Here is a 27033-nt window from a genome sequence, read left to right as displayed (position 1 = left end):
TGTATAGTCAATAAAAGTCCAGGTAACATGTATCTTTATTAATAACACACTCTGACTGACAACTTTATAAAAATCAATGAGATGAGTGGCCACAAACCCACATAAGATTATTGGCTTAAAAATTCTTGTAAGAAAAAGATCATTTCAATAAGTTTTTGCATTCCAGCTGAATGTCTGTGAAGCACCTAGATTTTTGTTTTAAGTGAGATACCTGAAATAATGTAGAGGACAAATAATCAGGTTCTAAAAAACACAGGCTGTGCTTCTGAGATAAATGCGTTTTGAATAACAATGGTTTCTAAAAAGGAAGTCCCATACATTTGAAAAGTCTCTGATTTCCAGTTTTGAACAGCTAGAGTGTCAGTGCAGACAACCTGATAATCCTTAGAGGTACACAACACTGGTAGCTTCCCTCACACACAAATAAATCAACAAATTTGAATAGAATAAAATATCCAGCAGCAGTGCTCAGTCATGTAGGAAGTTCAAGTACAATCAAAACTACAGTCAACTTCAAAAATTTTCATTACATGTGAAAATGAAAATTTTTTGAGACTAGCAAGAGTTACCATAAGAGCTCCTATTGAATGGCAGCTTAATGCCACAAGAATCTACTGTATGGAAGATATTAATAACTTTTATTCATTATAGCTTCACAGGAATGTGTCTGGAATAGGACCCAGCTGCCAATTTCTGCTATATGCTTCTAACCTGTTCTGCTCCAGCTCAGAAAGTATGTGCTCAGCATGTAACTGCAAGGTCACACGTTAACTCCCAATTCAGCTCTGCCTCTGTGACAGAGTTACTGAGAAATCAAGCACAGGTTCCCCTCTCACTCTCCACTAGTTCCCCACACATTTTTTCCAGGCTCTCAGGACAAAGCAGTGCAGGATAAGATAACTCAAGCACGTGTTCCCAGACTATCCTCTCCCAAGACCTTCCTCCTACACAGACTGAGCTTCCACCTATTCTATCTTTTATAAAGTGATGCTGGAAGATGATGTCACTGGCAGGATGCTCAGCACACAGAGAAGAACCAACCAACAAAACACTTTTTAATCATTAATTAAAATATGCCTTGGTAATGGCCTATCCCAAGTCTATCAGCTGTCACAATGCTTAGCCAAAACAAAGGCAATGCTGTGAGCAAAGCATGTACTCCAACAAATCTGGGGATATGCCACTGCTTTAGAATAGTGAGCCCTGGCAAAGTATCCTCAGAATTAGTTGCAATTAAGCTATTTTCAGTTTATGGGATACAGCTCTCAATTAGCTTCTATAACTAAACTACGTGACGTAACTAAATTCTGTATTTTTTGCAACATGAAAATATTTAAGACACCACCCTTCCCCCCAAAAAACCCCCAAAGAAACCCACAAAACCAAACCCCAAGCACCAAAGAAGCTGTTGATTTAGAAGATGCCAAACACTGGCAGCTCCTGTTGAAGTTGATTGATATTCTGCCCAAGTCAAGTTGGGTTGTTATTCAGGATTTCATAAGCAGTTGTGGTGTTTTATGTACACAAAACTGAGAGTACTTGTAATTAGCACCCACCATGGCTGCTGCTTACAGTCTGGCACCCCAAAGATTATCTTTTGATAAATCTCGAGGGAAGTGGAGCACAAGTGCTGCTGGAACAGAGCTGATTTGGAAATACTTTGGACTCTTCAGTCTCACTTCTGCATTTCAAATCTTCTTTCAGCACATGAAATATTCAGATGTTAGCAACTGGAGGCAGCATTAAAAACAGTTACAGTTCATTAAAGCCAGATGGCTCACTTGAATATGAAAAGAAATCAAACATAAGTTGGATGTTGAATTAAAGTAAATCAGCTGGTGTCTGAGGCTTAATATTATTTTAAAACAAAGGTGCATGAGACAATGGGGACAGGAGACACCCCCAAGGACTGGGGATGGAGCTCCAGCAAGGATCAGGTTTCAGCGAATTCCTTCATGCCAAGGCATCCAGTAAAATCTGTTTCAAACCCGCGTCCACCACAGAGCTGCAGCTGGCATGGGCAGGCAGGAAACCTGTTGCAGCTCTGCCAGGGCAGGGCAGGGGTCCCTTAGCACCTGAAAACCACAGCTCTGCTCCCTAAAATCCGCTGCTAATGCAGCAAGGGAGGTGAAGATCCCGTCCTTTTGTTACTCTTGGAGGTGGGAGGAGAGGGGCTCCTGGTCCCTATGCCCATTCACACACATACCTGTGCTTTTTCACTTCCAGAAATAGCAATTATGCCTTTCCTAGGAGGGGAACTGACACTTCTTCTAAAGACTTTTTCTAACACATTTTTTATTCCAGGACTCACGGTGGGCCCGATCCTGATGCTGCACTGGACAGGGCTCCAAACCACAGGGCACAGACCCCACCACAATCCTTATTCCTGATGCTGCCGTGCACAACTGCAACTACAACCTACACTTCACTTGCCTGTGCTTCTATTATTGCTGCAGAAATCAGCAATTTCCACAGCCTACAAAAAACACCCCAAAACAACTTCAAGCTTTTTTTTTTAACCTTTTTCCTAACCTAACACCACTACAGTCAATGATGAATATAGGTCTCAGCTAGCCCTTTTGCTACATGAAGATGAGATAGTGGCTCCAGGGGAAAAGGGGAGCATGTTGGAATCAAGAGTTGTATGCCACTGGGTACTTGCAGGCCACAGTAAAGCCACTTATCAGTGTACAAGCAGATCTAAGGTAGAAATGCAGTTGCATGGGGTCCTCTGCCCTGGGAGATAAGCCAGGCTGAAAACATCAGCCCTTTGGAAAACACGCTTGCATCTGCTCAGAGGACAAGGAGACTCCACCCAGCCTGACTGAGACTCTGCCAACTCCTCACTGATACAATAAAGTCAAAAATGGAAAGGACCTTGTTGGATGAGAACTTAAGTTGAAGTGTTTTATTAAAAAAATTAAAATTCTACAGCACAAAAAGAACCCAATGCAATGAACTTCTCGGGTAGGAGCCAACTTAATTTTAGGTTCAAGTTACAATGTGTAGTACTTGATTCATAAACATTTTTGTGAAATGCATTCCAGGTATACTGGCAAATTTCTTATCACTCTTAGTTAACTGTTTTCAGCACAAAACAAGGTATGTTGTGCAAATTTCTCAACTAGAACCAAAATCAATGGTGCTGGAGAAAATTACCTTTCAAGCTATTCAGTGTGAGCTTCATTCACTCTCTTGTAGCAATACACTCACAGTTACACAAACAGCCAAACTCTCACACTGGGGTCAGTACATTTCCTTAAAACAGCCCCATCATTTTGGGGGAAAATGTCAAAGACTCTGGCTAGCCACTGCTGCCAGCTTGGTGGAAGGATACAGCTGACTACCTGCCATAGCACATCAGCAACCACTTCCATCAGGCACAACAGCAGATTTCTGCCTCCTTTGAACAAAAATCTCACCCTTGAAATCAGGACTGAGAGAGGCAAAAGGAAACAAATATTCGGGAGAGCATCTGGTGTAAGAAATCTCTAATACCTGTGATGGAACTGTTTAAGATTCACAGATCAGCAAGTGTCTGCACAATCCCTGCTGCTGTGCTTGGATGGGGAGCTCACCAAACCCCACAAAGCTGCAGGAGCTGCGAGACACCAGCACAGGGGTGTTTACAGCCACCAAGGCTTTGCACGGTTTGTGGGCACAAACCCAGCCTCTGTCTCAGCTGCCACATGGAATACGACTCTCATGGTTTGTCATTCAACAACCATAATGATGCTTCTGTCAGACAGGACATTAAAATTATTTTCTCAGGAAGCAAAGTGTTATTGTACACACATCTATGTCCTTCTCTCTTGCTCCATCCCCCTGCCATTCTCCCTGCTGGAGCCCTTGGCAGAGGTCCTGCTTCTCCAAGAAAGGGTCTCCAGGGTCCCATACTTCATGCAAGCTCCAAGTTCTCCAAGCCTTTTACAGTCAAAATAGGGTTTAAGGACTTCCTTGTAATCTTGTCTTCTCTTATTTAGTCCCTACCGGCTGGAAGCATGGATAACACTGCAGATAGGTTCTAACTTTCAGTTGTATAAACAAAGTAAGTATTTCACAAGCCTTCCTAGTACCTGACTTCCCACAAACAAAAGACAAAGTGGAAGATTTCTCACAATCTCCAATTTATGCTGAAATTCCGATTTTCCAAGCCATTTTAATTGCTGTTTTGTGACAAGAAAAAAAATCAGTTCCAGTTGTTTCTGTAGGAAAGAAAACTACCTGCCACAGAAACCTTGGCTCAGCATTGTTAGCACACTCCAAATCTCTCCAAGACCTGCAAGGTCCAGAAAGCAGACTACAGATAAGCAAAATAAAGTTTGATGCCTCTATAACAAAGTAATAAAAATACTACCAATTTCATTAGTCACAGCTGCTGAAGGAATGATCCCATCCAACATGGAGAACAGAAGCCTTTGGCTGACTTGCAGTTCTTTAAAGCATTATTTTTACACACACAAATGAAACAGCCAGTCTGTAAAAAGCAGCTTATTTGCCTGCTCCTGTAAGGATTTATCAAACAACTGAATCACCTTTTACGCAGGTAGGACCACTAACATTTCCTTTAGGTTGTCTTGACTGCATACTGGATATATATATCCAAAATAAAAGCAAAACATTCCTATATTTAAAAAAAAAACCCAAATAACAGGGGCAACTATGTTTCCACACTTCTGCAGTTGGTAGCTCAACAGTAACAAAGGAGTTCATCACCTCTTCTTGCCCCTCTAACCAGTCTTAGTCAAATTGGTACCATTTTGGGCTTTTGTAAGAGGCCATAGGAGCTCTGTGCCAGTGACCAACACTTCTCCAGCAGCTCGGGCTGTGCCTTGCACAGCTACAGCAGCAACACCAACCAACCAGCCTCCACAAGAAATATTTTCTTCACCAAAAGCAGTCAACATTTCTGACATTTCAACCCCTCTCATCTCTCTCTACCAAGTCTCTTCTTGTCAACTTATTTGGGCTTTGTCCTTGCAAGAGCAGAAATTATGTTGGTCTCTAATATTCCACCCCTGCTCCTTGCAAAGTGTTCCTGAAGACAGGGCGCAGGATTCCTGCAACCCCTTTCATCTCTTTGCCTGCCAAGAGCATGCTTCAGTTTTCTTATCTGAACAGCTTCTGTGTGGCCTCTAAGAACAAAACCCATTGAACATGAAGATTATATATGTATATAAATGCAAACAGGAACCATCACCAGAGTTAGATTCATTATTAAAACTCTTAATTAATTAATTTCTCTCACACCTGCACTGAAATCTCTGCTCACAGACCAGTAGTCCTAACAGTTCCATCCTTCCAACTCCCTGCTGCTCCCATGGAATCTGTTTTAGCAGAAGAGAACTCCAGGTTCATCCCTTCCATTGCAACAGCAACGCTAAGACTCCTCAAAGAGAAGTTCATTTAAAGAACACACCTTCTGTTCTTACACTTCCAAAGAAATTCTTGTAAGACGTAAAAAGGGCAAAGAATCTGCTGTGAAGGATCCAGGCCATTGCCAACAACAGCAGGCCAGGCTTACAGAGTTGTGTGGCTCTGGAACATGCTTCACACCTTCCTCATGGAAGTGACCACAAGCAAGCACCCCTGCAGAGGATGCTAAGCCAGCCTGCACCACTGCACTGCAGTGCAACAAGAAACGTATTATTCCTGTTCCAAGGGCTTATCCAAAACAAAAGGCCTGTGTTTGTGACAGCTTCCCTGTGCTGACCCAATGCCCACCATCAAGGTGGCAGAACACCAGCATGGACTGCTCTGTCCACACTGAACCAGCAAACCCCACAGTTATTTACAGGAGTTAACACCACTGCTCTTCTTGTTCTTCACCTCCAGGACCCAGACAGGTGTCTGAGTGATGCACCCCCCACAGCAGCATCCCAGCTGTGCTCCTGGTGCCTCCTTGCCTGCAGCAAAGGGAAGGCACCTGCAGCAGCCAGGGACAGCAGTGGCTGTGTCACCAGGACAGCAGCAGGACAGGGCAGGGCCACCGCCCGCAGCCGACGCTGCACCAGGGTGTCAGAGCCCCTCATGTCAGGTTAAAGGCAGCAAGTGCTGCCATTACACAGTCAAATCAACAGGAACCTCGCAGCAGACTGAAAGGCTACAGCCTGGCAGTCCTTTCTGCCTTGAAAATGTGGAAATGTCTGTGAACGTGCATTTTATTAGCAGAAAAATATTTACCAGAGGAAAGGAGAATCTATTTGGTCACAAAACGGGACCAGTGCTCATACCTTTTAACTTGATCTTTTATTAGAGCTATTGTACGTCACAGGAAAAAAAACCAACCAACAATAACCTATTTAGCAGAATTCTGCTGATACCATATGTGATGATTATCTTTTCCATTTAGGTTAGGTCAATTTAAGTCTGTTTTCCAATCCTGACCCCTGTCTGAAGTCCAGTGGCTTCCAGGATTTGACTCAATGCCTGGATCTGCCTGACCATCCAGGTAACACACCTAGAACCGGGAAGCCTGGTTAATGAATCTTGAAACACTCAGGTCCAGCTCAACAAATTACAGGATCTGACTTTACAACTCGTGCTGTGCTACCCAGCCACTAAAGCAATTTCCATGGGACTGCACGTTAAGTCCAGGTGAGAATGTAAAAGTCACAGTTCTATTCCCAGCTAATTTAAGTGCCACTGGACAGACCAAGCATTGACTTGACAGGGCAGTAACACACAATAGGTGTCCCAAGAAGTTCCCTTATGTTTATAAGTGGTTGCAAATAGGAGCTGTTAAACACTGATCAGTTTGCCTCTAACCTTTAAGGTAGTGGGGAGTTCTGTCAAGTCCTTAAGGCTTGTTTTTCCTTTTTAAAGGCAAAATCTCCAGCATTATTCTGCTCTCCTCATCTACTTTCATGGCATGCAGACTACAAGCACACTGGGGGTTATGGGCCAAATAAAGAAACCAGACAGAACACACTACTCTCTTTTCATTGTTGATTTTTTAAAATTCATATCCTATTGCATGAATACAACTGCCTGAAGTTACAAGTTGGAAAAGAAGATGAAGGAAAAATGTGAAGTTCCTGCTGCTCCCAAGTCTCAGACAACAGCCTGGCAGCTTCTTATCCTCCATACAAAGACAAGCAGCATGAACAAGCAAATATTCTACCAGTCAAATGTAGTATGATTCATGGTGAGATGAAATAGAGCACTCAGATGGAAAGAAACTGACTTGTACCTCTGGATCTGAACCCCTGGTGCATGTAAGTATGGAATCCCATGGGACATAGTGATGGGAAAGGGGATGCTGCCCATGAGGAAGCGATAGGCAAGAGTTTATCTGCCAGCAGAGAAAGGGACCCTCTACACTCGGTTTGAGGAGCTTCTCACTGAAATGTTCCCCAACACACACAGCACTACCCAACAGCTGCTTTCTCAGCTTCCCCAGAGTAACTACATGACAGAAATGGGTATAGCATCGTGGTTTAGACTTTTAGTGAAATGACTGAACTTTTTGTCAGTCACCACCAGTCTCACTCTTCTGGCTTGAAACAAAAATACCTAAAACTCACTCAGATGCTGTTCAGGAGCCAACTCTGAGCCAATGCCAAGATTTGAGATCTGCAGCACAGAGCCCTAGAAGGCAGCCTGTGGGGAGCTATGGGTGGCAAAGCACCTGCATTAGCTCTTAACAACTATTTGCTCCAAAACAAAAGAAAATCACACCCTTTCCATGGTGTCAAGGAAGAGCACTGGCATTGCTATGTGGAAGAAGACAAAGTACCAACGGATGAACATAATGGAGGATACAATACTCAGCTATCCACTATGTGAGAGAAAAGTGTTTTAAATCAAAAACTACATTCATTACACACACACAGGCAATTAACAAAGAAAATTAACCTGTAAGTGCCTGAAACATGAGAATTACTGGAGAAAAAAATCATCTGTTAGAACACCAGATTTGGAAACTTATTTTGATCTAGAAGGCTGTCAGGCTTACAGACAACACAGGAAGGTCAATGCAGTCTTCACAAAGTTACAATAAATAGCTCCCTCATACTGCCACAAGGCTCGATTTATTCAAATAAGCCCTCGCTGCTGACTCCTAGTCTGTGCATATGTTATAGGAAAATCTTTGAATGAAATCTGAGCAGGACACTCAACTTGGCTCAGCACTCAATCACATAAAGGGAAAAAACTCTGCACTATCTTCCAAATCCTTCTTTGAAAATGAACTCCTGTTTCAGAGAACTAACTAATGGATGTCACCACTGCAGACAATACAACAGTTAAAGGAGAAGACTGGTGGGGGGAGGAAGGTACCTTGCAAATAAGACATTTTTTAAAAAGTCCATCACACAAAACACCTCCTGTATGTAAAAGCACACTCCTACTTGTTTCCTTCCTTTGTCATGTCACTGAAATGGTACACAATACAGAAAAAAGTAATACATTATGCTGAAGGGCCTCGGTGATTCTCTCAAGGGCTTCTTCAGCCACAAGCTACACACTGAAAGGGCAGCTCTCCCTGGAATGCCACCACAACCACAGGACAACTCCGATCCCGTCAGCCAGTGAGGGCTCACACCACTACCAGACATTTGAAATCCACAAAAAAGCCCAACTTTACATTTATTCCCAATAAGGACACTCTCCACCCCATCAAGAAGAAGTGTAAAGATTAGGAGCTAAATCTATTTATCAACACATTGATCTCTTGTTCTAGATCCCGTTTTCCTAGGGCAAGCAGGAACTCCAACATATCTCCACAGTTCAATTGAAATTGAGTTCAACTCCAGTTGAAAAAAGGTTTAACTCTTTGGTGCACATCACTTGTGAAATCATAACCAAATCCTAGCTTTGGGTTTAAAAATCGACTCAGTGTTGAACTTTAGCTTCCTATTTTTAAAATATTGGCACTGATACTAGGGGAAAACAAAGGGAGTGGGATTTCATTTATATTTCTTTGCATACATGGATCATTAGGCCTTCTTCCCTGAACAAACAATCCGTTAGTCAAATTGTTACTGGCAGGCTAGAGTGAAAATTAAGATGGAAAATAACTTATTTCAAAGTTTGCTGTTTTGGTATTGTATAATTTCAATCTAAGTAATTTAATCTTAAATAATTCCAATTTTAAAAACCCTTAATCACAGGATCTTTATTTGTTTTTACGCCCACTAATGACATTTTAACATAAGGTCTGTACAGACAGATGCAACCACAAATCAAACTGTCCCACAGACAGAAAACCTATTTCAACAAGCAGTGGCACTAAAAAAAACCCCTCCATGATTGCAAATAAAAGCTGCAGAAGCAAATAGGACACAGTTTTAGCAGAAGCAGTCATCACAACAAATCAAGTTGGATCAAAACAGACTCAAAACTCACAATTATCCATACAAAGAAATTAACTTATTCCTGAGTGACCAGCACAGGTCACAGAACAGGCAAACAAGCAAGGAAGGACTCTCTGCTACCTACTAGCAAGAAGTAAGCCTCAACCTACTAAATGATTTCAAGCGCTGAAGGTAATAAATTTGGAAAGGATTAACAGGAAAGAGGACTCACAGGTGACAACCACACCCAGCACACACTGACCACACTCTACAAAGCCACCTCATCATCAAGGCCATCAGTGCTCAGCCTGCGCTTTCAGAAACGCTGATAAGCAGTTCTTCATTTCAGATGAAACCCGAATAAATGAGGCTACAGACTTGGAAGAGTCAGGACTTGGGGCTTGCTGTTTCATTTTCTTCACAAACCCATGCTTCAAAGTCCAGCATCGTTTCAGGACTTGTGTGCCTCAGGTTTTAATTGTCATAGCTTAATCTCGCTGTTTCATTACCGTGCAAGGCAAGTCTGATTACCAGAGCAGTCCTGGAACACTCCCAAATAGCTCTGCAGGCAGCAGGTGCCAGCACCAGCACAGCATCTGCAGAGAGAGGGAGCCCTGCCCTACCAGCCTGGGGACACGGAGCAGTGAGGACACCCCTTCCTCCTCCTCCTCCTCGCAGCTCCTGCAGCCTGGGACTGACCCACTCTTCCCAAAGTCCTTCACCAGAACAGAAACACCAGCAGCAGAGAAAATTAAACAGCAGTCGGTTTCACTTCTTCCATAAGGATATGCTCTTTTCTCCTCCTCCCCAGCAGACCAGCTCAATTCAATGCATGGTACCTATATACCATCCAAATGTTAGTCCTTGCCAGGACTACATTTCCTACTCACGGGCACTCCCCAGTTTAAAAGTCAAAACATGACTGTCAATTATCACCTTAAAATTGAGGGGCAGCCAAAAAACAAAACCACAATTCCACCATGCATGGGCCCCACTATGGGGAATGTATTTCGAAGCCTGTGTCCCTTTGCTCGAGTCTCCAAATGTGAATATAAGAACTTCTAATTCCACTTTTATTAAATAAAATCACTTTCCATCTCAACCACCGAGTAAAAATTATCACCTCAAGTCAGAAATCCTAGATGAGGCAAAATTCAACTTCCTACAATGCATATTTAAAGATCCCTTAACAAAGTAAGTGCTGAGGGCAGATTTTCCTACATCCTAACCTCTACCAGTTGTTCAAGAAAAAGCCCTCTCCAGTCTGATTTCAAGTCAGATCTTTACTTTGATCCCCAACCTGTTTCATAGGTCTCCTGTGCACTCTTGAACACCTACTGTGCTGTTACCATGAGATGCATTCTGACCTGAGCTGCTCCATATCTTCCAGAGATAGTGTCACTGATGAGAAAGTCTGGAGTATAATCACCTTGAACTAATCTAATCTAAGTTACTTTAGGACTGATTCGACATGATTCACCAGCCCAGCGCAGGATCTATCACTCCCATGTGAGACATGATAAAACTGCAGAGGAGGTTATGTGATTTCCCTGCAGGTGCAGGAAAGCCCATGGCAGAAGCAGGATCAGGAGCAGCTCAGCAGCCCGAGGTGTGCCCGTGTGAGCTGCTCAAGTGGAGCATCTGTCAGACACTGCTGGGGCTTCAGAGTGTAACAGCAAAAATAAGTGTATTTTCCCTGATGGTGACAAATACGAGTTTAGTGACACTGCTCAAATGCTAAAAGCAAAGCCAGCGATACTGAATAACTAGACAGAAATATCTGAATTATTTAGTAGACAGTGCAGAAACACCAAACAAGCCAAAGCATGATCTGACCAAGAAAAGAACAAGGAAAAAAAAAAAAAAAAACCAACAGCTATTAGTTTCCCGCTGGAGAGAAGAAACAGCTGACTGCAGGATTAAGACAGCAGCCGTGGCAGAGAGGAGGGCGAGACTGCACGGCCAGGGATGGTGACAAGCAGCACTGCTGCTTTTTGATTGCCAATTACTACATTGACTGAGCTGCAACATGAGATAACATCCCCAGACTTCTTTCTTTTGGACAATCTTTCTGAAACACTACCTGAAACCCTAAAGTATTCCTTGGTTAGTAACAGAGAAGGGCAATGGAAAATCCACATTTCAACTACTCCTTTTAATAATCCTGTAGAGAAAATCCTGACCAACTGATCACAGCTAATATTTCTTCCTCATTTAACTTCCAAAACTCTGTCTCCTGCAAATGACATTTTATTTATAGCAGTGGTATTTGCTGTATAACTGATTGGGGAAGGCTGTAAATGAGCATCATTGCATATATATGGAAAACAATGATAAAGCAGTCATCAAAAAGCTACAGAACATTTAAATATTCAAATAAGGCAATCTGCATACCCCCCCACCTGAATTTTAATTTTACAGAACTTATTTCATAGCTTTGTGCCATAGATGATCTGTGCAAGCCACTTCTTCTCCACAGAAAAATCACATCTTTCACTTTTAGATGTGTCCAAGTGATATTAATTTCAATTCTTGGAGTGAAGGGTAAAGAAGGCTTTGCTGTAGGAGGACAGGTTATTTTTAAAGTCTAAGTGCTCAAGGCAAGAAGGCAAAGGTGAAGATGCTGATGAGCCAGAATAAGGTTGCAGTGGCAGTGAACTGCATCAAGGCTCCTCACCCACCAAGCAAAACAAGGTTATAATTTGCAGCTCTGTAAAATGGGAGCTATCAAAATAGCAAGGAGAGGAAAACAGTGCTGTGGAAGTAAGGGAGACAGACATCACAGCAAACCAGCCTTTATATTGAAGCAAGGACTTCCAAGGGAAAAAGAAAATCAGCTTGTGGGAGACCCCATAAAGAAGTGGCTTTTACCAAGTAGGTCAAAAAGATGTAATCATAAACTGGAAAGTTAAATTAACACCTGGCAGCTCTGGAGCTGGGGTCACTCTGAAAGCACTTTAGTTAAAAAACACAAACACAAACACGATGCTCTTGCAGCCTTGCAGTGCTGAAGTTAGAACATGCCAAAACTCTACCTTTGCACTTCAGATGCTGCAAATGTAACAGGTAAGGGAGATGAGGAACTTTTCTTGTTTAAACCTTACTCTAAAATGTAGAGTGAGGCAGATTTTAAACGCTTTTTCTTTCCATGGGCTTTTAAACATTATTTTACCTATGTGCTCACTCAGTGGTACCAGTTACTTTTTAAACATTTTTGGCTGTGGAGATTCACTACTGCCTTAGAACCAGCACTGTTCCCCCTCCTTAGTTCTGCTTGGATTCAAAAGAGCAAAAACCAGAATATTCCTCAGACAAGATCACTTTTAGCACCACTCAATTCCCTGACCACAGACACATTACATCATACATATTTAAAGAAGTATCGTGCCTGAAAAACTTAAATTTGGTAAGAAAAGCCTCAAGAAGGAAAAGGGTTTAGGCTTTTCCTCCCGGTACACACACGGCTGGGGAGAGGGGGAGCGAGAGAAAGAAGAGGGAAAACAGGGGGCCAATAAAAGCAATCACTGCAGGTTTGCCCTAAGGATCAGAGAAACTAATGGGAAAAGAAAGAGTAAACACCTAGAAAACATCCAGTTGCTTCAGAAACAAAGTTTCCTTCTTTAAACATTAACCAGTTAGTCCAGAGATTTCCATGAAAAAGCTGGGGACCAAGCACACCAAATGCTTCAGGAAAAGACCTGGTAATTTATTTTACTGACCCACACCACAGTGGTACAGCAAATCTCTTCTACATTTAAAATTCCTGCCCTACAAGTTCAACTTACTGATACATCAGTGTTACAGTGATTATTTCCTAGATCTAAAGAACACAGAGAAAAATAGAATCAAATTAAGATAAATGTTATCTATACAGGTCTCATTCTGCCAAACTCTTTGCAAAAACAAAGAGCTAAGAAAAAACTCTTGCTCTTCCTCACACAGCAGCCACCCCAGGTCGATATAAACAGTTTCTTTCATGACTGGAAGCTTTTCTTTGCTTCAGCCAAACAAATCCACCGCATCCTCCTCTGTGATGTGAGAAAAGGCTCCAAGAACAACGTCCCAAAGAGCTTATTCATTTTCTGCATCCATGAACTCTACAGCATCCATTACTACAATAAACACTGTAAATATTTCTCACAGCCTCCTAAATTGCCAGCTTTCAATGATTTTTACTCTTTAACCTTCTACTTTCCACACTCCGTCTTCTCTACACGATGGTACACAACCCCACAAATGGTGATACCAAGATTACTGCATTATTTAAATAACAACAGAGTTAAATTTAATTGACATTAATTACAAGCTGGTTCATTAGAATGTCAGTTACTGTGATAAAACTCAGTTACTGAAAGAAAAAAACCTAATGCCTGTTTCTAGCCTAAATTTTTTGTATGCATCATGCCGTTATGCTGGCTTAGGGCAACCCAGGAGGCTGGGGACGTGCTCGGTGCTATTCCTGCTTCCAGCTCTCAGGCACCAGCACTCAAAAAGGACAACTTCTGGAGGGGAGAAAGGGGGAAAGAGACTTGGCCTCTTAGTATTCAGCATGAGAGAGAAAAATGGAACAAAAGTAAATTTTTTAGAGCTGTCTTTTTCCTCTCCTGAATTTTATTTCAGTCCAGCACTCATGGACAGTTTAGGTTTTTGGTGAGTTAAGGGAAGTGAAAACGCAGAGCTATCTCAGGCTTCTGATTCCAACTACCCCGACACAAGCAGGGGCCTTGTGCAATTGCTTTGTTCACCTCCATACCTGGATTCAGTGAAGAAATGGTGGAAATCACACTGACCCTGGGTGTGCACCACAAAAATCTTCCACAAGCATCATGCCTCCACAAACAAGTGAGCAACAATGAAGAGAGCAAAAATCAAAGCACTAACAGTAAATGTCCAAATAAGTTCTTGCCTCAACATGTCCTATGAGAACCTCTGATGTTAAAGAAAGAGGAGGAACCTGAAAGAAGAGGTCAGGCTTTTCTTGAGAATAACAGCTCCTCAGGGCTCAGCCTCAGCATGCAACAAGGAAACGTATCTCAAAATGTCTGTTTCCAAACTCCACCACTTCCATGTTTTTAAAAAACTTGTGAACATTCTTTATAACTTGGCTGTAGTTCCACTCATAACTAAAGCAAAATAAGGCTGCACTACTCTGTAGCAGGTAATTCCACACCCACTCATTCATCCCTACCTCACACTAAACTTTCCACTGGAACAAACTCACGCAGCAAAGCCGGAGACTGTGTCTAAGCTAAACCTCCCTTTATTTGTAAGATTTATAAACAACTACTACTACCCCCTTCATCTTCCTGATCAGGTACAGTATTCAATTCTAGTAGCAGAGATGAATGAAACTTCCAATCTTCAGTTATTTATAAGCCTGTCAGTGTCCCATCATCCTGGCTGCCACGCAGTGTGCTTTGACTCTACAGGATGATGGAGCAGCGGCTCCATTCCGATGGAGCACAAGAAATATCCAAGCACAGACCAGAAACTATGGAGCTCGAGTAAGAAAATGTTTGTGTTCTAGATTTACATGAACTCCCCAAAGTTCTCAAGCAGGCATTAACTGGCAACATCAGCACTCACAGCATTCAGCACGTAGGTCAGTGACTGTGTTTTGGCTGAGAAGAGATGTGCAGCAGAGGCTCAAACACAAGCTTGTGCCACAGCCACAGAGCAGTACAGCAGACTGGCACTGTTCTGTGGCTCTCATATTTTGGAACTCTCCCCAGGCATTGCGCCAGGAGAAGCCATGGGAAGACAGCTCTATCATCGAGGACTTGGCTGATCAATGCAACTTGGAGCTACACAGCAGCTTTCAGTGAGTTTTGAAATGCAAAACAGGAGTCTGGATCATACTTTCAGGTTAACTGCACTTAAAACAAAACTGATCAGCAACAACTGATTTCTTTAGTTATCAGCCCCAAATAATGTTTGGGAAGCCTTGAAACGCTTTCTCCCCTTCTAGCTGTTTTTTCTTAATGCTTTCCACCCACCAGAGCGTCACCCACTCGCTCCAGAGGTTCTGTGCTGTGAACAGAAGAGCAGTGCTGTTACAGCTCTAGGAGATTTACACACCACAGTCCTCAAAAAAACCAATTCACAACCAGCACAAGGGAATTCAGCCTTATTATATAAGTTAAATGTTGATATTTAACAAGCTCCACATATTTGGTCATTGGATGGTTACACACACAAAGCTCACCTGTTTTATTAAAATTATATTTTAGTTATCCTAAGGACAAAATTCTATGGTGCACTTTTTTAATCCAAGAACTTGCAGAACTGAGACACATCTATGGGATCAGTCTCCTTAAAGCTGGTTCTGATGAGAGAAGCATTATGCCCAGATTGTCTGAAATAAGCACAGCCATTCAGAGATTCTCATTTATCAGCTAAGTTGTATCACTATGTCATTTCACTACGGATTAGATAAAGCTGTCCTCCATAAGCTAAAAAATAAAAAAAATAAAACCCCACCTTCTCTCAATTAGGAAAAGAGCCAAGGGAAACACAAGCATACAATGACCAAAAAAATAAAATCAGAATTTTTCCATAGAGGGTGGTTACCTCTGCTTCCCTGATGCCAGCAGTACTGCCAAGGACTTGGAGGGGCCATGTCTATCAGCATCCACCAGTACTTGATTAATTGCTCCTGACCAGCTTCCCATGCAGTGCCAAACATGAGATGACCTTATCTATGCTGATATTTGAAGCACCCGACATTCAGGCATGTTATATAAACTAACTTAACCAGCATAAATAACATGGTTTGCACCTCATCACATGGATTCTTCCCATACCACAATCTGAGGAAGGAACCCCCTCTATCCAATCCTTTGGGTGACCAGGAGATGCAGGTTTTCCCAGGGAAGCTCCAGCATTACCCTCCATGTGCATCCTTTATCAGTTAATGGAAGGCCAAGCACATGGTGAACTTCATCGCTTTAGTCTGCCAAGGAAGTCTACAGGCAGACTAACAGTTAATAAAATAAGCATCTATTATTGCACTAACACTGAACTTGTATACTTTAGAGAAGACTGAAGCTATTTTACTCAATAGCAGCTGTGTTTATACTATAGCACAGTCTGGTACCTCTGAAACTCAAGTGAACTTATATCCGACAGTAACTGTGCTGGTTCCAAGGGAAAAAAACCTGTTAAGAGGAGAAACACGCTCCAGCTTCTTGTGTCAAATGAAAATCTTTATTTTAGCAGCTGCTTTTAAAGGTACAACTTCATTTACCATAGATCAGGAATATAAACTGAACCTCAAATATAGGGAAAACAGTTGTTTTGTTAATAAATTTCTATATATTTAATTTACTTATATGTGAAAATTCATCTGTGCTCACCAGATCAAACTTTTAAGGTACACAAATACATTTTAATCAATATGAAAGCCAGCTTACAGTTTAGACTCTGAGCTGCATCCATCAGTCACTGTCAAGAACACAGCACCTGTACTCTTCATTCTTCAGATGAAAAAAAAAGTCCATTGTCAAGATAATTCAGTGTTACTTATTAATGATTTAGGCTCAGTGGATATCTTCCTTTCTCCTCCTAGCAGGCACTGAACAGAATGGGAAATAACACTTTTATCTAGAACTACCAAAAGCCTCAGACATCCATCCTGCATGAAGCAGTCAGCTGGACCAGATCCATGAAACTCATTGCTCAAGAAAGGAAATATCTACTTGCTTTTACCTGAAAACCACAGTTTATTTAATGGTGATGATGCCAGATCCATCACAAGAGCACCACCACAGAGCTAAGTCCCCAAGTGGGGAATACCATCAGCCTTTGAGCATCATCTGTGAGCCTTCTGCTTTGGTTAAGCAGGAAAACCATTTGGTAACCAACAGCACTGGCACAGACACAGCCACCAGTGCTCTGAGCCTGCCACCTGGCTCCTGGCACAAACAGCACCAGTTGTTCAACCTTAGATAATCAACCCTTCAGCCTGGTCATTTCCCTCCTTGCTCAGGATAATATAATGTCATTTTGTGGGTTTTACTTAATATTTCTTCTTGGGTAATCACTCTTTAATTTTAATTGCAGCTTACTCAATTCGCCTTTAGTTTATGGTGCCAGATCCATTTTGGACTGGTGAATAAAGACGATGTCCCCTGAGCTTAGAGTATCACAGGTAGAACAGATCTAAAGAGCACCAAATTCTAAGTTCAGAGGTCTCTACTGCCCAGCACATCACGTTACCCTGCTGCCTCTAGAGAGCAGCAAGAGGACAGCTGCCTGCTGCTGCAGCCAAGCTCTGGAGAAGGGAATGTGACAGTCCAACTTTCCTGCAGTGCACTGCATCCCTAGCACTCTTCTCCTCTAAAAGGAAAGCAATGAACCCCAGTGCACCCTGTCTTGGCTTTCTTCTAAGCCAGCAGAGAAGACAAAATAACAGAAATTAGGAACGTCTGAGAAAGTGCTACAGAGGGATGCAATCCTCCCACCCAAATAGGGGAAAACAGAGAGAGAAAAATGAGGAAATATGGAATTTATGGCTGGCTTATTCCTCAGGCTGGCTGTTTCCAGCTACTTCCACTGCTGTAAGGATGATCAGAAACGCTTTCCCAAAAGGCCACTGCCTTCCTAGGAGGCAGCTGGGGATTAAAGATGCTAAAGCCAAATGCTGCTCAGGAGTTGAAGAGCAGCTCTGAATTTTATCTTAAGTTTCCTGCCCTCCCTGCTCCAGAGCCACTTCATTACTGTCACCACAAACAGAAATAAAACCGAGCAAGTGGTGGAAACGCCACCTGTCTGTAACACCATTGACACTGACCTGTGAGAGGCTTCCACTGAGCTGATCCACGAGCCAGAGACAACGATGGGCAGTCAGGTGGTGACATCCAGCACTGCCACACAACTGCTCAGTCTTATTCTTTTAATCAAAATTACCAAGAGTGTAATGAGTTCTGGTTTTAGCTGTCACTGAACACAGACAACGTGGATTAGCTCAGCAATGCTGTGTGACCTTGGGTGTGCTCTGGATTTGAGTGAACCCATGCTGGCTCTCTGCCTCTGCTCTCAGTACCTTTTTCATTTAATGCAAAATCCCAAGTTAATTTTTTTCATAGCTGATGCATTTATAGTCAGTTCAGACAGAGACCATATCATGAACATCTATTACCAAGAATTCATAACTACCCAAAAGGCACATAAATGACAGTGGCCTTAGAACCATCCTGATCTTAAACAGATGCCTACCAAAAAGAAAAAACCAAAGCCAAACCAATTCTGTTATAGTGATTCTTACTCATCACTGTAGCACAGCCTATACTACTTTGCTATGAAGAAATTGTGGGCAGAGGACACTCAAGATTAGCTTCCACAATTTATGGCAGCACTGATGTTAAAGACAATAAATGCAACAGAAATAAATAAAGTAGGAGTTAAGTTAAACGCCATGAGGGCTTATTAATTTAGAATGTCACCAAATTAATCCACTATCAGTATCTAAGGAAAAACTACTGAAATCAAGTGCTCTTGGGGAGTTGTTAAGAGGAAACAAGAAATTTGGTTTAGTCTTCACTGCCACTTCACTGTTTTAGCAATAATGGGATTCCAGGCTCACACTCCAGATCTCCTGTTTTCAACAGTAAAGCTGAAAATAACCTCCTACTTTATCAGCATGTGCTTTTTGTTCTCTGATGCACCAAGCTAAAGACTTAATATGGGAGTGTTGTCTGCAGACAGCAAAACAACATCTGGCAGCTTTCCGAGGATCCTCTTTGAAGCAACTCCTCACACTGCAAACTGCACAAGAAATCATCTGGTGGCAGAGCTGGGGAATGCCCCAGGTACGATCCAAGTCTTCACATCACATTTCTACTTACTAGAGATTCAGACTCCTATTGTAAATTGCTGAATTACTGTATCAGGTGTCCCAAGAGGGGACAGGTGCCTCCCCCTGGTTTGTACCGTACTTGTACTTCACAACAGCTTCTCCTTGTAACACAAACAGAACTGGAGAATTCAGCTCAGGTGTGCCAGGGCATGTGGGACTTGTGTGATAATACCTGAAGTGATACTGCTGTACAAACACTGCTGTGCTTTGCAGTGCCAACCTTTTAGTAAAAAAAGGGCATCCTTGCAAAGAGACAGCAATAAGGGTGATTTTTTAAATGGAAAGATAATAAAAATTAAAGTAATTTTGAAGGCATCTCCATCTACAGAGCAGATCCCCACAGCTAAAGCTAAACCATACAGGTCACTTCTGCCACTGAGCCAATGAGATTGTGCAGGAGAAGCCCAGTAGCATGACATCATGATGATGTGATGTCACACAGGAAATCAAAATTTAATCAAAACTTGGAGGAATTGCAGATCTCCTGTTGGTCAAAACAACCACATTTCAGCACAGCTTAAAACATGTGGAACATGTCAACACTTCCTAGAAATCCACTATAGTTATTCATATCACACCTTCCTTATTCAAAATTTCTACCCAATTTTTCTACATGGACTCCAGGGAGCACTTATTCCAACAGCAAGCTCAGACTGCCACCTCAGTTATTCAAAAGTATTGAGTTATGAACCTTAAAATGTTTACTAAATTATTAAAACATATTTATCAACAGCTTTGCCTTAGATATCAGATTAAACAAGACCTAATATCTAGCTTTTCACCTGCTCAGTGAAATACCTTTCTGCTTTACATACATATTAAAATGACAACATCAGAGAAATAGATGATGTCAATTTATGAGGAGAACCAGACATCATCATCAGAACAGGAAAATTCATGGTTAAGGAGAAACTGAAATCAAGTAAGGGGAGACAGAAATTTTGCACAGCATACAAGTTTCCCCCCGCTCATAATCAGTCACGGTCAAGCAGCTGAAAAGGCCACCTGACACATTTATGTGGAGAGAGCTGGATGGCTCAGGGGATTTGCAAGACATTAAAGCTCACCTAGAACTGCTCCACAGTTTGATCAGTGTAAGTATCTCACTCGGGCACTGAGTGCAGGCTGGGAGTGCTCCCTGCTGCTGTGGCAGAGCTGCAGCGTGAGCCGGGGTGAGCACAGCTAAGGTGTGAGAGGAAACCTGGCACTGAACCAGTTTTGATAGAGGCACAGGAAGCCCTGCACGTGAGGCAGCTCCAGGCTGGCAGCACGAGGGCAGCTCAAGCTGGGAGGTCAAAAGCCACTGATGGGGTGTCTGTACAATAACACAAAGCAAGGCAGGTACCACAGGGCAGTGACAACAGCCCGTGTGCTCCCTGCATCCTTCATCCTGGCCAGAAATGGGCTCAACTGACAGGAAAAACAACTCCTTTCTGTTCTAACTAGAAGAGACAAATGGGTTTGCTGCAGTTACACAGAGCAGTGACTGAAAAGCTGCAATGGCCAAACCCTGGAATTTTTTTTAAACATTTTTCTTTTCTGGTCTCTCAAAGCAAAGATTGTTATGGAAGGTTCTACAAGCAACAAAGAGCAGGCAGGCAACAAAAATGGATCATTACGTTTTGTGTATTACATGCACATTAAACCAAGGCCACCCCATTCTAGGCTTTCTCATTCTGGCAGCCTGTTATTTCTGGGACATACTGTTAACTCCAGTCCTTCCATGCACTGGTACCTCCCCTTCCCCTGATCAAGAGTCAAACTCTTTCCTCCAGCCACAGTATTCACTGTAACACTCTTCATCTTGTGCCCAAAATCATACTGATAGCATGAACGAGCAAACATGAATTCTCTTCTTTCCTCATGTCACTTTGTATAATTTTTAAGGGCTTCCTGTATTTGGGTAGGTACAATCTTGTTTCTATTCTAACACAATATTCCATTTCAGTTCTTAAAACCTGATGGGCAACCCACAAAAATCCAGAAGGCATTACACCTCTTATCTGCTGCAACTCTGAACTAATGGTACTGCAAACTTTGTGTTATTTTCACAACAGGACAAATGGTTTCAGCCTTTTTATTTGTATAAAGTCTGCAAAGGCTTTGTTAGTCTGCAGGCGAGAGTGTGGTAAGAGGAGAAAGAGGTAAATTAGCAAAGGCTTGGTTTTCCATTGTTAATCTATCTAGCATGTTTACAGTGTCCACATTGATGAGAAGAGTTTTAGTCTAAGCTCAGTTTACTTTTCAAATAACAGTTAAATATATAACAAGAAATTATCAGCAAACATTAGTTATCACTGTAGCTCCCTACAGAAGACAGTCAAAACTATCTTTTTATGCTTAAAACAATTTATAAAACGGATTATAGTGATAAAATCAGGCTAATGAGCAGCCACATATGAAATCTTATTGACCAATGTAAAGGAATAACAACACAGAGAAGTTTAAATAAAGTTCAAGTTAAAATAGTCTTGCTAGAAGTTCTTGGTTTACAGTTGCTTGGTTATTGAAAGACACAGGATAACAAGCCATAAAGATCAACTCTGTATTAGCACATTTGCAGCACAGTTAAGGTTATGTCTTTGCAGTTTATAAATTTTTTTTTAAACTTTCCAATTCACCCTTTCTCAAGTTTTTCAGGGGGATGAACTAATGCTAGGTTCACTTTCCATTAACTTCCACTTGCTTCCCTGAAGCAAACTTTAGGCAACAGAGAAAGAAAAATATCCCACACATTTGGGGGACCCTCGTAACTTTGAATTTGTAGTGTGGAAATGATTCAGCTTGTTGGCACAGAAGGTATTTTATGACCAAGTCAGCGAAGGGCAATCCTCATCTGCAAGAGCATCTACAGCCTGCAAACACACGTGAAGGCCTCGTGCATCTCCTTGTACATGAATTGAGATGAATAAGAGAACAAAACAACTGCTGGAAGCGAGTGCTGGCAGAAGTGTATCCCCAGCACTGCAGTGGCAATAATAATCAGACTGCAGAATTAAAAACCCACCATCAAAAGTGGGAAGATAACAAACGTGTGTGAAAGGAATGACAGAGTGGGGGTGACTTATTATAAAAAAAAGAAACCAAAAATACCCTACTCATATAAAAGTGGCAATGGTAAAAAAGACAAATTCCTGTTGTTGGGGAAGAGAGCCACCTGTGAGCATCTATGACTGCCCTGTATTTATTCTGTTCTGTAAGTCATTCCTTGCACTTCTCTGGCACCTACAGCAGGTGAAAGCTGCTGAGCCCTTTGTATGAGGAAGCATCAGAAATACCTAGAATACCTTGATGTGGTTTTCTATCAATACTCAAAACTTCTCCCCAAGATATTTCATGAAATACATGGAAACCACTGTTACAGTCTCCAAGACCCAAACATTTACACTGCAGTTGCATCATTGATTCAATCCATCCCAAAAGTGGGTTTAGACACCATAAAGACCTTCCCCGCAATCCCAGCTCCACTCCCCACCAACACCAACCCACTGCCAGCAGCTAATTATTAAACCCATCATAGATGAGGCTCCTCAAAGGACTACAGGCACTTAAAGGCATTTAAAAGCTGCTGTGAAACTTTTAATGCAAGACACATTTGGGAAAGGCCAGTTTCAGATTGAAGCCCAGAACTTCTCTGACACAGCTGCCAGGAAACACATCCTCAGGGAAGGATCCGAGTCACACACAGTGTTTCAATTCATGAAAAACACTATGAACATGGTTAGGTTCCTCCAGTTCTATCTCCCAGCACATCAGGAGAAAACAAGCAAGCTCATCTCAGGTTTTCCACTGACTTTTTCTGAAGGGATTGTGCCTTTTTTTTTATAGATTCAAAATGCAAATGCACTGGTTGCAACCTGAATTCAGGAATCTGTTCCTGAGCAGTGATTACACACTTGCTCTCTCCAGCTGAAAAGCATAGCTACTTTTAGTTTCTGATTGCGTATCTTCTAATTATTCGTTTTATCAAAGGAACTAAATTGATGGCACAAGCTATTTTTACAAAAGCAGACAAACAGGACATAAGGCATTCCAGGTAAAAGATGAATAGAGGCAAGAATGTTTACTGACTAAGAAACCTCACAACAAAACTTACACTGCTTTTTTTCTTACATTACGTTTACTCAAGCAATTTTTCTTTAAGCTTGCACAAAATATTTAAGCAGACAACAAGACAGGCACATAAACTGCTTTAAGAAATGCATACTTTCTTTACAATAATTCAAAATATATCCTTACCAGAGAATTTTTTTGCACAAAGTAACTTATGAAATAATGCTACTTATATTTTACCAAGCTATCAGCCTAAAGTATCAAATAATCCAAGGAGTTGTAATACTTAACTCTAGAATGCTGTGAAAGAGATGAGTTTCTGAATGGCATTAAAAGCATAAGAGAAGAGCATTCAAAAGACCTTCTGAAACCTCTTGACTGTCAAGTCCATGTTCAATCCTGATCTCTGTACTCATCTACATTTTTCTTTTGCCTGCTCCCTCCCACCTTTCCTTCCTCACAGCTTCTTCCTCTCCACCAAATCAGGCATCATCCCTGTTTGTGAAATCAAACCAGCTGCAGTTCCTGAAGGAATGAGGTCCGAAGATGGACAGCCTGTCAACTTCAATTACTCATGAACACCTACAGGTTCTCATTTCTGACCCAGCTGCAGAGCAGGTCAGTGTGTGTCTCACCCTGCTATAGACAGAATCAGAATATTTCTATAATAAAAGCCAGTCCTGATAAGGAAATGCTTTAACTCCAGCCAGGGAATGCCTCACTACCAAGAGGATAGGTGGTCTAACCCAACTCCTGCCATTAGCATAAGACTAAGCTGCTAATTAGCAGAGAAACAGCACAGCAGAGCAGATGTGTATTTACTACACCACCGAACTAGCACTTGGCACAAAACTCCAGAGAGGTTTCTTGAGTTCCCAGACTAATGCGGACCTCGGGCTGTACATCCTATCAAAGGTGTTCAGCACCAGTGTGGATGGCTTCAGTGGAAGGTGGAGTGCAAATGATCTGAAAATCTAAGTCCAAACGATGCAACTTTGGGAATCAAGCACTGCATTAGATGTAAGAGGAGAGAACACGCTGTCCCCGTGCTGCCTCTGGTTCCTCCTGCTGCCTGAAGCACTCGGGCTGACAGGACAACTGCCGCTAGCGTGAGAAAAAAGGAGAAGCAGCACTTCATTTCAGTCCTTTTTTTATTTTTTTCACAAAGAAAGATTAGCAAGCAGTGAAGGAAAACTCTCCAGCAAACTGCCTTAAGTAGAATGCTCGTGTGAAATCACACTGCCAGTCACACCAACAGACGTCATCCTTTTCGCATCCTCTCAAAAGTGTTTCCCCCAGGAAACTAAATCAATAATCTTAAGCAATAGCAACTGCACACACAAAGCAGACTGCTTTAAGTATAACATGAAAAAGCACTGTTCATGTTGTTTTTAGGATTATGTGTTTTAATTACACCCCTTCGCCCTCCTTCTTGCTTTGTAATTGAATTTTCTTTTATCTTTAGAAGGCTAACTTTATTCATAAGAGGCTGTGGATGGCAGAGTTCAATCCTTTCACTGTAGAGTCCCGAGGTCTCCCACTGCTTTCCAAGATTTTATTCGCATTTTGTTTTAAAAGGGTTCCAGCTCAGATTAGCAAATGGGATTTTAATGGAAATACATGCATATCTAGAGGAGGTGCACTATATGGACAACACACAAAAATTTACCTTTTTATCTGAATGTAACCCAGAAATATCAATGTCCCAAGTTCCATCACAAAGGGCTTAGTACAGGACACACTATTCTATGTGAAATTACAGATCTGGGTACTATAACATTTTTCATTCTACCTGTGAGATTCAACAAATCTCACAAAGACAAGCCGGCTTGAACACACTGCCATTGTGTCAGCAATACACTCTGCTGGCTGCCTGATGCCCTGACACAACTTCCCGTGTGTGAAAAGAAAATCCCTCTCCAGCTATCATTACTGACCGAGCAGAACCTGGCCACCATTTCAGTTCCACTGCCAGCACATCTCTTAACATTATGTCCAAGCAGAAATAATAAGAGGCTAAAAGCACAGAAATATGGTTCCTTCTCACCTTACAGCCTGGACTACTTCATACACTTTAGGTGTTAAAGCAGTACCTAAACCTTTCAAGTGAAGTAAGTGACGTTTCCTAACAGGCTAAGAAAACATCTCGGAGTAACAAGGCTTTAAATGTGGCATTTTAAGTCTAGAAAACTGAGAAAAACACACACACTAGGCTGGCTGTAATGCCAGTATAGGTCTTCCTGGATTGATTAATTCCAAGAGACTTCAGGCATCAAGATAAATAATCATCATGAATCCCCCATATGATCTTGGAACATCTTCAACCAAACATGATCTTCAAACCCTCTGACAGGGAGCCAAACAGGCACCTATTTTCACTGTAGCTCATGAGCTGTGCTTGCACTATCCACTGAAATGCAGTTTTAACGCGCTAAAGCTCCCTTTGAGTCACCTACCACTCTTTGCACATGCAAACTGTGATGGCAAAACACAGCTTTTCCCTAGATCTTTTCCCCCTAAATGGAATTACCGTATTACGAGCTGTGCTAAATCATGGAATTCTCTCTCTCGAGGCAATGCCACAAAAATATGGCATTGCCTTTTTTTATTGCTCCTTAACTGATGTGCTCCCTTCTCATTCCTCCCTTTAAAAAGTACTGAAAGCTTAGACAGAGAGGAGAAAAAAAAAAAAAAAAAAGAAAGGTTAAGAAAAGAAAGACAACAGCTTTAAACAACAAATTTCAAATCACAAGAACATTAACAGGCCTAAAGGCCTAAGAAGAGTTAGAGCACAGGGTTTTAGTAAAGAGCTCACAGTAAGGGATGATGCTCTTATTATCCCAACATCACGAATGGTAAAGTTACAAGAAAATCTGTTCTCATTTTAAGATTTTTTTTTCTCTGTTCATACAGAGAGAAAAACAAGACTTGAGCCTAAGGGCTCAAAAGACAGAGTGCAACTGAAAAAGATTTCTCTATTTTTAGGAGTACAATTTCAAAGCCTGATCCTGACAACAATGGAACATTTACACTGTCATAAGAAGTGTTTTCAAATTCATACTTTTTTTCCTCCCCACTGAATTATTTTTGCAGCCCTGTCCCTGTAAAGCTCAGTGTGTATTTTTTCAGACATCACTCTGCTGTCACATGTAACCTTGTTCCTGTTATTAATATATACAAAAGAGAGATAATACTCCTCTATTCAAGTTCCACTTCAACCTTTGAATCATTAGTTGTGATTATTAAATCAAAATTTTAATTCTGTAGCAGGATGTAATAAAAACAGTGCCTCAGAAAAACCAAAGGATACCTTTGTCCTGAAAACACCACCTTTAAAAGTTGTTTCATGAAGTCTCCTGCATTTTCTTCCCCCATGCCAATATTTTGCATCTAAGTGTAGCCCATGGAAGTTCTTTAGAGCTAAACCCACTAGAAATACCTGCATGTATTATAATCACATGCTTCCGCTGTGACATTCGATTTTAAATATACTCTTGATTAAATGGAAAAGAAAACCATTTGCCTGGTTGTGTTTAAAAAACACATCTCTGCTGACAGCCCAAGTCTGTTTTGATTTGCTCCCTATAGAAATGGAGTTGCTAGAAAACATTAAGTGGCAAGTGCAGCACTGGATGTAAATTACACCATCTCCACTTAAGTGCTGCCCTCAGCAGCAACCGGAAATTGCACAGCCCAGCACTGCCACGATCGCTCCAGGAGCAACAGGAATGTAAAAAAATGAATTATCAGATCTCTATGCAAAGCAAGCACATCAACTGAGTGAAGAACCGGCCTAGAAAAATACTCCCTAAAAGCTTTCCAAAGCTG

The 27033-nt window shown here is 41.7% G+C and overlaps 1 protein-coding gene across 3 annotated transcripts in view; it reads right to left on the bottom strand.

Moving 5' to 3' along the window:
• The window catches only part of SFMBT1 (Scm like with four mbt domains 1), a 132915-nt gene that overhangs the window by 36422 nt on the left and 69460 nt on the right, over positions 1–27033 (bottom strand). The gene's annotated exons all lie outside the window — the stretch shown is intronic.

The sequence above is a fragment of the Corvus cornix genome, chromosome 12 (genome assembly GCF_000738735.6).
Source record: "Corvus cornix cornix isolate S_Up_H32 chromosome 12, ASM73873v5, whole genome shotgun sequence".
Classification (NCBI taxonomy): Eukaryota; Metazoa; Chordata; class Aves; order Passeriformes; family Corvidae; genus Corvus; species Corvus cornix.
This window is presented reverse-complemented; position numbering and strand designations above follow the sequence as displayed.